The sequence below is a fragment of the Lygodium microphyllum genome, chromosome 6 (genome assembly GCF_053477565.2).
Source record: "Lygodium microphyllum isolate KBCC chromosome 6, Lygodium_microphyllum_v1.1.10, whole genome shotgun sequence".
Lineage (NCBI taxonomy): Eukaryota > Viridiplantae > Streptophyta > Polypodiopsida > Schizaeales > Lygodiaceae > Lygodium > Lygodium microphyllum.
In genome coordinates, this window is record NC_141140.1 from 7,212,960 (window position 1) to 7,227,255 (window position 14,296).

Below are 14,296 nucleotides of genomic sequence, written 5' to 3' on the forward strand. Positions count from 1 at the left end.
CAACCAACTATAGTACCCTAGTGTGTCAGTAATTTGGAAGAGCTAGTAAACAAGGAAATAGCGGTGAGACAAATAGTCGACCAGTGCAATCTCCGCAGATACATAGAGAAGGTGGGCCGCTAGAAGATCACCATGGCAGATGCACAGAATTCCTAAGAAGCTTTGACATAAGAAAGAATTGTGGCACATTAAACTGTCATGAAGGAAGGCTTCCCTAAAAGAATAAAAGTTGTGCTTAGCCCAGAGATAGTGGAGAAGGCCTTAGGGTTAGCCAACACACAAGGGAAGAGACCAAAAAGAGACATTTATAGCATTTTGAAGATGCTCAAGACAAGGGTTCACACCAATGACACGATTGGTCTAGCAAACATCCCTAACCTACCATCTAGTTACAAGCCAAGATGGTGCATGCCATGTTTTTCAGTTCACTGATACAATACCCTCATAACTCGGATTCTAGTGCTGATGCTTGAAATTAATGTAGCAGGGGCAGTGGGAGAGACGAGGAGGGAAGAGGAAGTAAGAGAGACTCTAGAGAAATCTCCCACCCATGAAAAGCACCTCTCCCTAGTCCCACAAAGCCCATCAACATCTCTAAAAGCAAGAAAGGTAGGAAACAAAGAAGCGAGCAAGCCACAGAAAAAGAGAACATGGAGTGAGCCTCAAGAAAGAAGGGAGTTCAACCCTGAGCTCAACAACAAATAGGAGGAATGCTAAAGGACAGAGGAAGAATGAAGGAAGAAGTGACAAGAGGAGGAGGAAAGGCTAAGGAGAGAAGAGGATGAGCAAAAAGCCCTTGCCATTAGGCTGTCAGTCGAGCAACCCTCCTGCATGGAAGAGCTGGTTAAAAGGAGCCTAGAGGATGCACCTAGGACCAGCTCCACAACATCAGAAGTAGCAAAAGGGCCCATGGTGGAAGGCAAAGGGAAGGCCCCATTGGAACCGCCCCCACCTATCATGGTCACCACCACTACTACCACCAAGGAAACCGTGGATGCCACAATGGACCAAATCAACGTGATGGCGGTTAGAATATCAAGCTCACGTTACTCTTCGGTCAGTCTATCTTTATGTGTGTGACTGACATTAGCTAGATACAACTGTACATGTGTGTGACATTCAATAAGTCTATGTAGTCAATGACTTAACCACAGTTAGTCTTGGTTTTTCATACCTATGTGTGTAAGTCTCTCTCAGTTAGTATGATGGAAGAATAATGGAAGAAGAACAACAATGAGCTAAGGCTCATCTTCCGCTCCACTCTGTCTCTCTCCCTCTCTTCCAACATGGTATCAGAGCCTAAATGCCTGAACACTTGAAGCCTGAAGGCTTGGCAGTGGCCATTTGACATCAAGACATCAAATCTAAAGAAAATGTCATCAAAGGAGACTGTGCCTGCAACCCGTTTTTTTGCAGAAGCTATATCTTGCTATAAAAATGGTTTTTGGAGAGACTGCCCATGATTCCTGACCGTTTTGACATGGTCTACAACTTTACAAAAGAAAATTTTTTCAAATTCCTCACATATTTTGAGATATTTAGCATAGACATGTGTGGACTGGTTGTTTATTGCAGTAAATAGCAAGTGATTCCAGGGCACTGGTGGCTTTTATCCTAATAATGTATATGCCCTTATTATCATGCATTTGAGCATGATATTGGAGTGTTAAATGCTCAGTTTTGGAGCTTATTTGCAGGCTAGAAACAGTGAACTGGTTGCTATCCTGAATTTGGAAATAATATATCGACAAGGTTGAAGTATCTGTTATGCTTATTTGCTAGTGAGAAATGCTTGGATCGTACCACTTGAGTGTTAGATGCTTTTTGGGGTATTGTGAGTGCTGAAAGTCCAAGGTTTGGATTGATTTTTTGTTGGTTATACCAAGGTATTGATTGGTTATTGTCTACAAGAAGGATACCTATCATCTTCACTTGACATACATGCAATATATTCTGACCGGTTGGACATGTATCAACTACTGCATAGAGTGGCAACTGAATGAGATGTTTTGGGGTTGTTTTGAGGTCTGAATACTCTTGTTTTAACAGAGAGAATACTACTGGTTACAGCAGTGGGCTGGCTGTATTTGGTATGGCTACTTGCATACAGTACAAACATTGATACTTGTATGGACATAGTTTGTTGCTGGGATGTTTTGCCACTACCATAGAATGTTTTGAACTAATTTGAGATTGGTTTATGCTCAGTTGACGGTGTTTTTTCATTGTTGGAATACAGTTTACAGCAAGCAAGTTGTCACGAAAACTATCTTGAATTGCAAGAAAATGTCCTGAATAGCAGGAAACTGGTCTTGAACTGCAGGAAAAGCAGTCAAATACTTACAAGTTGTATACATCACTGAATACCTAAGCTGCAACTATGGAAAATGCTCAAGGCACTGACAATATCATTCAAATTGTGGTAGAAAAACTAGACAACAAAAATTTTTCTTTATGGAAGTTCCATATGAAGAATTTTTTGGTTGGCAAAGGTTATTGGGACTTATGTACAGGTGATGAGGCTGAACCTGAAATGCATGAAAGAAATCCGACAAATGATTAGAAAAGGGCTCATAAGCTATGGACTGAGAGAGCATGCAAGGTGTTACATTGGATTTCCTTATGTATATCAAATGCTATGGTTATATAGATTACTGGATGCAGCTCCCCAAAGGATGCATGGGACATACTCAAGAAGAATTATGGAACTGTAACAAATGCAAGAAAGATTCAACTAAAGCAACAGTTCAATAACATGTCTAGGAATAGCAGAAGCATTCAGGCCTACACTACAAAGATCAAGAACATAGCAGATCAGCTTGCCACCATTGGATCTTCATTGTCTGAGGATGATATGATTACAATGACATTGAATGGACTTGGCAAAGAGTATAAAGCATTTGATACGTCTATTTTTGTGAGAGCTAAATCCCCTGATTGGGATGAGCTGATTACTTTGCTACTACATGAGGGAGTTAAGCTTGGGCTGAATACAGGTTCTAGTATGTCTCAAAGTAGAGACATTGTTCTTTACTCTAGCCAACGTGGTAGATGCAGCAAAGGGCGTGGCTCTTTTCGAGGTCGAGGAGACACTCGAAACACTTATGGACAGCATCAGCAGAATGCCTGGCATGGCACAAATACATAGGGCCAACATGGATCTGGTCGCTTTAGAGGCAGAGGGAGATCACCCCATGATAGAGGTGGTGGATCTAGTTCATGGCAGTCAAATGATCAGTCAAGTAGAGATAAGGACTGTCGTTACTGCGGTAGATGTGGACACATTGCAAAGGAGTATTACAAGAAGCAGGGAGATATGAAGGCAAAGGGCAAACAGCATGGGCACTATGCATCTTCTAGCAGTGCTCATGAAGAGCAAGTTGACAAATTGTTTGCCATGTAGCATGTGTCTAAGAATGCATCTAGGCATAATAGAGATGAGAGATGGTACATTGAAACATATTAAATCTCTTCCAAGAATTTATGAGAAAATTATTATATTTCATAATTTTTTAACCAAATATTTTATAAAATTTTATCTATACCATTTTAAAGCATTTTTTGCTATTTTGATTTTTTAAATATATAACCAGGCATACATAAATGCTAACAACCACTCCAAAGTTGAAAATAAGTTTTAAAGACATTTTATAAAAATTATAAACCAAGAAAATTAAAACTTCATACTACTTATTTTTGTTATACGGGTTGGGCACTTACTTGAAAACACGCAAGTCGAAATCATGTCTTTGGAGGCACGCATCCCACAGTCTACTAGCCAAGGTCTACCTTCCACCCAATCAACTCAAATGTGAGCTCTTCACTTTCACTTATCCCGAGACTACCAACTCGCCCATGTCTTTATTGCAATATGAATGGTCTTTTATGAGTTAGGATTAAGCTTTTTAATTAATGGCTTAATTAATATGGCTTCTCTCTTGAAAGAAATGGCGATGTATGAAGGGGGAGGGGACTAATTCAATATCTTGACAATTTGGGCACCAAACTACGTGCGAGATAGAGCGATTGAAAGCCAGAAATTCCTTCAATCAGTCTGCCACTTTAGTTTGCTTGTTTGTATTGAAGCTCCATGTTGGCATTTGTCACCAAGGGAAGGCGAGGAAAGAGAGGAAGAGAAATGAGATGAGATTGATGTCTGTCATGATCTATGTGTCTTGTCCAAGCCTTCAGAGAGTTGATTCTACATTCCTCTCCACCAATCGTTGAGCTTTTCAAGGTGCATCTCTTCCTTGCTTTGATACAATGATCAATTTTTGGATTTCTTCTTCATACAATTATACACTAAACACGAGATCATCATCATGATCTACATTAGCAAGATTCTTTTGAACATAACTAGGCTTCTCTCTCTCTCTCCCTCTCCTCACCATTCGTTGGCTCTCTTCTCTTCTTCCCCTTTTTCCTAGCAAATTCCCCTCCATATTTGCGCCCCGTCTCATCACGCCCCTCATCCACCTCCTCATTTGCAATGGTTTTTTTTTCTTATTTTCACTAACTCCCAACCATTCATTCTTGATGGGAAAGGCTTGATACAATCCCTAAATGGTATAAGGAACACTTTACAATTGACAATGTATGCCTAGGGAAGATGGGGATGCAATTAAGATCGATATTTCTCAATGTGAGTTTATTGCCAAACTATTTCTCTTGCTTATGCTTAGGTCGGGACTTGGTCTTTCTTCTTTGTCTGTAAGACTTTCTCTCTCATTATCTAACACCCTCATTGTCCAAATGTGGATAAGGAGTTGGTACTTAAAATCAAGTATCCTTCATATATTGTTCTCGATTAAGCAAAGAATCTTTACAAAGTGAAGATCCCCTAATACTTTTGGCTTTGATAATTTTACTATCTTATTGGAAGATCCTATATTGGTTATGAAAAGGTTAAAACTTTCCAATGATTTGAAATTCAATACCTTCCCAAAGGGATTTCAATAATAATCACTGATCTAATGATGACCCCTTAATCATTACGACAATTGAGGCTTCTTGTCAGGTAACTGCATATCATATCATTTGATCATGATAATCATGATGTTGTCTGTGGACTTGAATCTTGATAATGAACTTTCCTTGGGAGGTAGCATGGCTTGTGAATTCTCCCACCCTTTAGAAGATATCCCATCAACTTGTCAAGACCTTGTCAAGTCTTAAAAATAAAAAATCCCCTGAAAACCCCTATTTTATAACAAGGTCTTATCTTCTCTAAGTGATAATGATCCCTACATGAAAATTTTAAATGGCCATAACTGAGATTCACTAAGTAAATCTATCAGACTTTGTCTAAAACTCCACCTTCCTCTCATACAAGAACTTCCTTTGTACCGACCTCTCTTGGCCAGACTGTAAAGACCGTCCTCCAAACACAATAACTACGACCGCATCTACATTAAATTAATGTAAAAATTTGGTAAAAATGTGCCATTGTGTACAATTTTTTGAAAATGTTAGCAATGTATGGCATGTCTCTAGGTGTTGTCATTCTCCCCCACTTAATTATGAAGTGTGCTCACAAACACAATTACATCACGAACATGTAGCAACATGAACAAAACTCCCATGAGCACTACTACACAATGACAAATGAAAAATATACTCTCCCCCACTTAATTGTGAAGCATCCTCACAAGCACACCTACAAGATCTGCAAAACTGTACATAGAAAACTAGTAGAGACTGAAAAGATAGGCAAAGATTTATTTGTGTCATATTATAAATTCAGCAAGACAAATATTTCAGTTAAGCTATATAAAAACTTGTGCATACTAACAACCCCCTTACACACTCTCCCCACTAGAGTGCATAACATAGCTGCATCCAATACATGGAGCAAACCAACTAGGAAGCATTCTAGAGCCATTAAGCAACAATAATCTCTCTAGGCAATGAAATGCCACACTACTTTCCTATTAGAAATATTGCTTCTGAAATAGCGTCACTAATAAGGTCCATTCCTATCAAAGAACCCAAATAAGGCAATCCAATACTACAATACCAAATAGGACTCCTATGGTTTAAGTGCTAACCTTCCATGTTCTACTAGAACAACCAGTTAATGGTCCCTAACTCCAAAGTTTCATGAGTTTTTTTTAAAAGTCAAAAGAGTGTATATTTTTATTCTCCTTCCCAAAAGGTCCCACCCCTAAGAGATGCAAGGCATCTGATGCAGGCACCCATCAAGGAAATCCCTACAACAGCCTACCAAGACCTCAAAGGCGATGGTTATATTCTTTTGGTTTTTTTTTCAACCCTTTAGTCTTTAGGGTTTTCTTTTCTTTTCTTTTCTTTTCTTTTTCTTATTCTTTGTCTTTTTAGAAGAATAAATAGATATGCTCTCTTGAAATTAATTTATTATTATTTATTATTATTATTTATTATTTATTATTTTAGTTTTGAGTCTCTTAACTATAGGATTGACTAGAAGGCTAGGAATTCATCACTAAATTGAACTTTCAAACATTTCAGCTCAACAACGTTGCGCGAAGAATCTAATCTAGCACATAATATCAGTCACCTGGCCTAGGCAAATGAAAAGACAAGGATACCCACCATTTCAGCATCTCTCATCCACACTACTCCTAGTCAAAATTTTGTGGAGAGAACCTTGTTACTCAACTACCCTACATCGCTAAGACAGCGACAAAGTTACGAGAGTAAACTCTATCGGATTCCTAGGTAGTCACCACATAGTGAAATTCTCCAGTCATGCACACACACCCCATCCCCCTGAAATCACTTTCTAGTGCTAATCTCCCATCCCATGTGGGTGGACTCTCATATAGACTAAATTGTTTATGTATCTTTCAGTGTATTTGTGTTTTAAAAATTATTGTGTTTCTTCTGTAAGTACTTAGGCTTTGAAGTTTCTAAATTATTTCAATCAAGTTATATTTTTTACTTTTCCTTATTTCAAACAAATATAAATAGATAGACTAGATATGAAACAACCTGTTATGTACGTGGATATTGTAACTCTAAGATAACGCGAAGATAAACACATAGTGGTTCTCAAATTGCAAAAATCATCTAACCTACACAGAACTCAACCATTAACCACTAAACCATTAATAGGTTAGATCAATAAAGAGTGGAACTCCTTTAGAAACCGGCCACCTACTCAAACTTCCTTGTAATGAGCTCTTAGCACTGAAGGAGTATCCCAACCGTGCATGCAACTAACTACCTAACCATGTGAAGACTAACCAAACTAAAGTGCACTAAAACCTAAAATGTAAAAGTATCAACAAATCAAAAGTTTTTTAAAGGATTATTTTTTTGTATTATTATTATTATTTAATGTAGAATAAAGTAAAAATCCAAAAGACGCTAAGAAAACAAAAGATCTAAACTAAAATCATCAAACTCTCTAAGATCTTCGACTGCAAAAAATAACCCTAATCCAAAATCATCCACACTATCTAAGTCACCTATCATAGTAAGCCATCAGATATAGGATGCTCATAAATAGCCACCAATGTAGACACATCAAATGTCATAGATGGCTATCAAGTGCATCGCTAAAAACCTCCATCACATCATGGAGCAGAGCCGCAGCTACATCGTCATAATAGGGCATAAGTGCCACTCGTAAACATCCTAAAGAGTAGCCCTCGATCGCATCCATATCCCAACAGGGACAACTAACATTTACTTGATCATCAAGATATGATGGAGTAAGATAGTAAACAATAGCTTGATATCGAAAAAATTACCGTTGCTCTCTACCCACCCTATATTGAGCAACGCCACCTTCAGGCGAGAATACACTATTATAATCATGGCACTGATAACTGTAGCCTATAGCATCCTGCATGACAGTGGTACCTTAACGTCAAAAGTATGTGCGACACTGCCAACACAGGAGCTACACATACACATAAAGATGCTGTTGACACTGCCTACAACCAAATGGTGGATGATAATGCAAAGAAAAAATGATCACAAAAGAAGACCGCAACAGACCTCTCCCCTCAGTGCATACAAAAACCTATTACGCGTCTGAAAACACGGAATGTTATAAGGCCCGACATGAATAGGATCAGAACTATCAGTATCAAGACGAGGGTAAAGCACATCCATCTATAGAAAATACATACCTGCATCCCATTAAAAACCCCCCAAGAAGAAAAGAAATCCAAATGTAGATTAATCAAGGGTTATTATAACCACTAACATAACTATACCTAGCTATCCTAAGTCACAAGATGTTTAAGGCAGAGGCCATTAACTCTAAATATCTCATTTTCAGTATTAATATCTTACACATCAATGGATCCATTATCATAAACTTTAATAGCCTTAAAAGATCCTAACCAACAAATTTTGAGCTTCCCAAGAAATTTATAGTATCAACTATCATATAATAAAACTAAATCATCTTCTTTAAACTCTCATATTTTAATGTTATGATCATGCCACGCCTTATGACATTTCTGCATTGCTTCTAAGCTCTATAAAGCTAACCGTCTTTCCTCTCTAACTTCACCAATTGTAAAATCCTTTGCTTCAATGATTCAGCCTCACCTAATCGTAACGAGAGGGCTACTCGTAAATTAGGCAACTCTTTCTCAATAGGGAATATAGCATTAGTTCCATAAACTAAGTTGAATGGTGTATTTTGTATTATCACCTTATAGGTAGTTCTATAGGCCCATAATGCCTCATACAGACGCTCATCCCAATCGCACCTGTGAAAAGTGATTGTTTTAGTTAAAATCCCGCAAATAATACGATTAATTACTTCAACTTGACCATTAGCTCTAGGATAATAAGGCATTGATTTGCGATGCTTAATTTTGTATAATTCCATTAGCTCGCTACCATTCAAAAAATGAGAACCTCGATCACTTACTAATTCCAGTGGACACCCAAAATAGGTAATGATATTATCATACATAAACTTAGCCACCTCAATGGCTTTATCTATCTTAAGTGCTTTCACTTCCACCCACTTGGTGATATAATCAGTACATACCAAGATATAACGATTAGAACGATATCTAGTAGGTGGATCAATTGGGCCCACAAAATCAATCTGCCACTTCTCAAAAGGCACTAATGCCAAGATGGGTGCCAAAGGCATAGCAAAACTCTTAGAAGACCCACCATTCCTTTGACATACATCACATTTTCAGCAATAATAATAAGCATATTTAAATAAAGTAGGCCACCAATACCCATCTAATAGAACTTTTTGTGATGTTAATTCATTGGAAAAATGGCCACCACACGGCTCATCATGCAATGCCTTAAGAACCATAGGGACTTCATCTTCCCTTACACATTGTCGATAAATACCTTCCCTTGGAAAAAATCTATAAAGATAGTCCCCCTAATAATCCATAGGATTGTGCTTGCATTAGAATTTGTCACTTTCGTTGTTTATCAGCACCAGGTGGATAACGAGCTGTGCTAAGAAAATTTGCAATATCAGCATACCATGGAACTTGTGTCTCTATTTTAAAAAGTGATGCATTCGGAAAATCATCTTCCACACCTTCCTCCTTATTTGATGTTAATAATCGTGAAAGATGATCTGCTAGAACATGGGCTCTACCTAGATGAGTAATTATTTGAAAATCAAACTCCTGAAATAATAACATCAAATCAATTACGCGTCCTAAAAGTTCTACTTTATTAAGCAAGTACGTTAGTGCTTCATGATCAACATAAATAGTAAATTTATTTCCTAATAAATAATGTCAAAATTTCTCCACTGCAAAAAACATTGATAAGAATTCTTTCTCAATGGTGGTTTAATTTATTTTCGCATCACTTAGGTTACGGCTTGAGTAATAGATCGGATGATCCATCTTATTATCATTTGCTTGATTAAAACTGCTCCCACAGCATTCACAGATGCATCTGCATGGATATGGAATTCATTCATCCAATTTGGGAAATGCCAATATAGGCCCCTCAATTAATTTATGTTTAAGAAATTCAAATGCTTCTTGACAAGCAGCAACCCAATTAAAAGGTGTATCCTTTCGTAGCAAATTTGTTAAGGGTGAGGCCACCTTTCCAAAATCACAAATGAATCGTCGATAATAATTTAAATGCCCTAGAAATCCACGCAATTGCTTAAGATTTGTTGGAGGTGGAAGTGCAAAAATCTTAGAAATTTTGGTCGGATCGATAGTAATGCCTTCTTTAGAAACAATATGCCCCAACAACGTTCCTTTTGGCACTCCAAAAACACAATTATCAGGGCTCAAGGAGATACTTACTTCATCACTACGTTCAAACACTTGCACCATTTCTTTTACTGTCCCAAAGATGCAAAAGTCATCTAGAAAAACTTCCATCCATTGTCAAAGAAAATCTTGATCAGCTACAATCATAACTCTTTGAAATGTTGTGGGTGCATTACATAAGCCAAAAGGCATTACTTTACAAGCGAATGTACCCCATTCAGTAGTAAAAGTAGTTTTGGATTGATCTTCCAGATGAATTAACACTTGATTGTAGCGGCTAAACCCATCCATGAAAGAATATAGCTCATGGCCTGCAACTTTATCAAGTACTTGATCTATAAGTGGCAAAGGAAAATGATATTTCTGTGTTTTACTATTAAGCTTCCTATAATCAACACAAATGCGGATTTTCTTGCTCTTTTTCTTTGGTATTACCACAATTGGAGATACCTATTCACTATATGCAACATGATATATAAATCCCACATCAAAAAGCTTAGTAATCTCAACTTTGACCAGTTCTGCATACATAGGATTTGTTCGTTGTTGACATTGACATGCACATTTTGTGCCCGGTTCTAGATCAATGTAATGCTGACAAAGTTCAGCTTTAATACCTTTAAGGTTAGTATAAGACCAAGCAAATTCCCCAACATGTGCTCGTAATACTTCTTCAAACCTCCCTTGATCTTGGAATTCCAATTGAGCACCTAGATTGAAATATTTCCCTTCTGTCATTTCTATTTTAACTACTTTCACTTCAGGCTCTTCAATAAACAAAGAGGCTATTTTCTGAGGCTTGATCATAGGCACATCTTCTGATATTTCCATTGATACATTTTCAAGAAGACTATGCATGGTACTAGATTCTGGTTCTTCTTCCCTCGCATCCACAGTGTACCAAGGGTAAAGCCCTATAAGGGACAATAGCTAAATTATCCCAAGTACCCTCAGTCATTGCTATCATATGGACATTCAAGATATCAAGAAATAGCTTATCGATATAACTTTCTTCTCTTTTACTCAAGCCATGTGAGATGGGATTCAAATTTCTATTATACTTTATTGTGAACGTGGTATTTATAGAACTTATTATGTGAGAAACTTGCTCTTGATCACATGGAAATTGAGCACGTAATTTTGACGATAATGACGTAAAATTCTATTTTTCTTTTCCAAACATTCTTGGTCATTCAAATCCCAAGACCATTGAGTATTGCTAAGCTTAAGAATTAATGAGTGTAAATACTCATTTTCCTCACCTTGGATCTGACACCCTAAATAGTGTATAACCCGTTTTAGCTCTAGAAAATTCTTAGGTGCCAAAGGAACAAACCATCGAAGCTCTAGTTCAACTACATCCCCATAGACAGTAAAATCCATTACTCTTTCTTTGGGATGCAGTAATACTATCTCACATATACGTGGCAAGCAATCTTTGCTTGATTTCAATTGCCTTCTAAGATATCTCCCTAGCTGCCCTTTAGAATAATGATAAGGCTTTTGCCTATTGCTCATAGAGCACTTAAGGAATGATATAGTCAAGGAGTGGTAGTAGAGTTTTTCTCTTGAAATCCAATTCCAGAAGTAGCCAAAGATTTACTTTTTGTATAAAATTCATTGGTTTGCCCACATTCCACTAAGCATTTCCTAGGAATAGGTGATATTTGTTCCATTTGTTGCACATCATTATTTAATTTAGATTCTTGCTCTTCTAAATACATCTCTAGAAGTGAAATTTCTTCTAGATATCACCTCTCCCTAAATTGGAATTCCGAATTTTCTTTTTGTAACTCCATAATTTTCTTCATTGCTTCATTCACATCTATCACTACTGCCTCACGTTCTATTTCCAATGTCTCATTTAATTCTCTGATTATCCTATCATAATTACCATGACATTCATTAAAAGTCTGTGCAAATCTATTTAAAGTTGGAGATCGTTTGGATCATCTCTATCATCATGCAATATTGGCTATTGTAAAGGTTTGCAACTATCCCTTTTTCTTCTCTCTCTTTCTTTCTTTTCTAGTTGACGATAGTAAGATCTTTTAGCAACAACTAGAAATTGTTCGAACCCAAAAGGTAGAATATCTATCTCATAAGGAAATGTTGTAACTAAACTCTCCTCGGGTTCGTCATGATCATTCTCAATAGTATCAACTTCCTCCATAGTTATTGAGGAGCTTACTGAAATTTCATCTAAGTCTGATGTTCTTGCATTGTTCTCCTCCTCCTCTTCTAAGTCATAAGGGGAAAATATTTCGGTCCATCATATGAAAAAAATGCATCCCCAAGGTCACCTTCTTCCTCATTTTTACCAAATCCAGGACATGCATCGAAAAATGAATCATGCAAATCATTGAGTTCATGGATTACATATGCTGGATATTTCTCCTCCTTTGGTGAAACCATTAGACAGTCTAGGGTTGTATCTTCTGAGGTAGATAACCAGCGAGTAATATCGCTATCAGAGTCATTATCTGATGAAAATTTAACATCATGTTCACCAATACCCACTTGTTATACTTTGTTAGGCTAATGCACAATATTCACCTATACTTTTTCTACTCTTGCTGGTCATTGTGTTTTAAATAACCAAGCATAAGGCCCTTCTTTATCGATCCTCTCTAATTCTGAATCATAGAATTCACTATTGGATTTTTCATCCATCTCACTAACTACTTCATCTTTTGACTCCCTCAAAAACCCTTTTGCGGTAACTTGAATCTTGTCTCTATCATTTTGAGGACCAATCACAATTGAACCTTTATACCAATCCTGAGTGCACCTTGCTTGGTATAACCATACTCACGACCTAGCAACACAAAATATGAAGAGGTATTTGACAATGAGTGAACTACTAGGTAATTCACATGAAATTCTAGTCTAGAGATTTCAAATTGCGAAGTAACCCCAAAGGAGTCACTTTTCTTTGATCAGTCATACGTAAAACTATATAACTAGGTTCTAGATTCTTCAACCCTAATTCTTGCATCGTTTGGTCTGTCATTAAATTGATTGTTGAACCACCATCCAATTGTACTTCATTCAACAAATGTCCATTAATGGTAGTGTCTATAACTGGTGCTCCTGGATCATCCACAAATAAATCTACAATTTTTACTTCCTTAGTTGTTCTCCTTTTGGATGCATTTGCAATTACTTTAGAAGCGTTAGTCTCAATCCTTTTCCTCCTATGACGAACTAGCTTATGATAAAGCTGCCTTCAACATATAGGGGCTATTTCAAGCAGCTGCCTCAGATTAATTGTTAAATTTAGTTCCTCCAATGTTGCCCAAAGATCATAGGTCTTATTTATTATTTTAGGTTGCTCTTTGTTCTCTTCTTTTGGAGGTACGAGTCTTTCAGGAAAAGGAGCTACCCCCAACTGAATCTTAGGATTTGCCAAAGGCACATGTAATAATGGATGGTCAAAGGAATGTTGTGGAGAATCTGACTCAAATAGCTCTACATTAGGATCTATGTCCTTAGATTTATCCCTCATGGCTTCTTTTGATTGGGGACTTTCTTCCTCTAGACCATGCTCCTTTTGTTGTTGTTTTTGTGCTCTAGTAACAACACCAATCATAGGGTCAACCTTAAAGGTCACCTTAAGGGGTATGAATTTAGACCTAATCCCATTCGCTTTCCTTGATGTTTCTATTTCAACTAAAATTGCGGATGAGGTTAAGGGTTCATTAGAAACTTGCTCACCCCTATCATTAGATTTTTTATCCTCTCACTTAGGGCAATTCTCTTCATGATGCCCTTCGCCACTACACCTCCTACAAAGAGGAGTAGTCTTGATTTTTACACGCATTTGGACAATATGTAGCTATATGACCTTCCTGTTGGCATCGATAACAAATTATTGGTCCCCTAGGCCTTTGTTGTTCACTTTTCCCCATTGGATTACGAAAAGTACCATTGTTTCTCCTAAAAGGAGAATTTCTTCCTCAGTTTCCATCACTATTGTAATTGTTTCATGGCACTAGAGGTCTACCTTGGGTAGGCAATCCACTGGGCCCAAAAGGTTGATTAGGTGGTCCAATCTCATAAGTAGTATTATTGTGATC